This window comes from Phocoena phocoena, chromosome 4 (assembly GCF_963924675.1).
Source record: "Phocoena phocoena chromosome 4, mPhoPho1.1, whole genome shotgun sequence".
Classification (NCBI taxonomy): Eukaryota; Metazoa; Chordata; class Mammalia; order Artiodactyla; family Phocoenidae; genus Phocoena; species Phocoena phocoena.
Window position 1 is genome coordinate 73,801,530 of NC_089222.1, and position 926 is coordinate 73,802,455.

Here is a 926-nt window from a genome sequence, read left to right on the forward strand (position 1 = left end):
AGCACCTTCTCCATACAACACACAAATCTTTTTTTGCGTTTCAGTTGTGTTTTTACCTTTCTTGAAATAATAAAGCGTAATATGCCAAAAATGTTTTTCCCCCTATTTTCTATATTAAAACGGCTACACAAAAATTCACCAATTTTAATGTACACTGATATGACAGCTGTCACAATACAGTCTAACAAAACTGTTTCAAATGAAGTTAAAGACAACTAAGCGCTACTAGAGCCAGCTTATGGAACGAACAAACTTTTTAGCCAACACAGTATGATCCATTTCCTAAGAGTAAAAATTCTCACATCCAATAGGAAGGGGTGAATAATATAGATTATGGTATATGCATAGGACAAAACATTTGCAGTCATAAAAATTTGCATTTTAGAAAGACATTTAATGGCAAAATTACATAGGTTGTTAAATTTAAAAGGCAGGACTTAAAAAAGAATGAAATAATACCATTTGCAGCTACATGATGAACCTAGAGAGTATCATACTACATGAAGTAAGTCAGAAAGAGAAAGACAAATACCATATGATATCACTTATATGTGGAATCTAAAATATGACGCAAATGAACTTATCTACAAAACAGAAACAGGCTCACAGACATAGAGAATGGACTTGTGGTTGCCACGGGGGAGGGGGCATAGGAGAGGGATGGATTGGGAGTTTGGGATCAGCAGATGTAAACTATCATATATAGAATGGATAAACAAGGTCCTACTGTATGGCACAGGGAACTATATTCAGTATCCTGTGATAAACCAAATGGAAAAGCATATGAAAAAGAATATATGTATTTATATTTATTACTGAATCACTTTGCTGTGTAGCAGAAATTAACACAACATTGTAAGTCAACTATACTTCCATAAAATAAAATTTTGTAAAAATTTAAAAGGTAGGAAACAGTATGTATGATA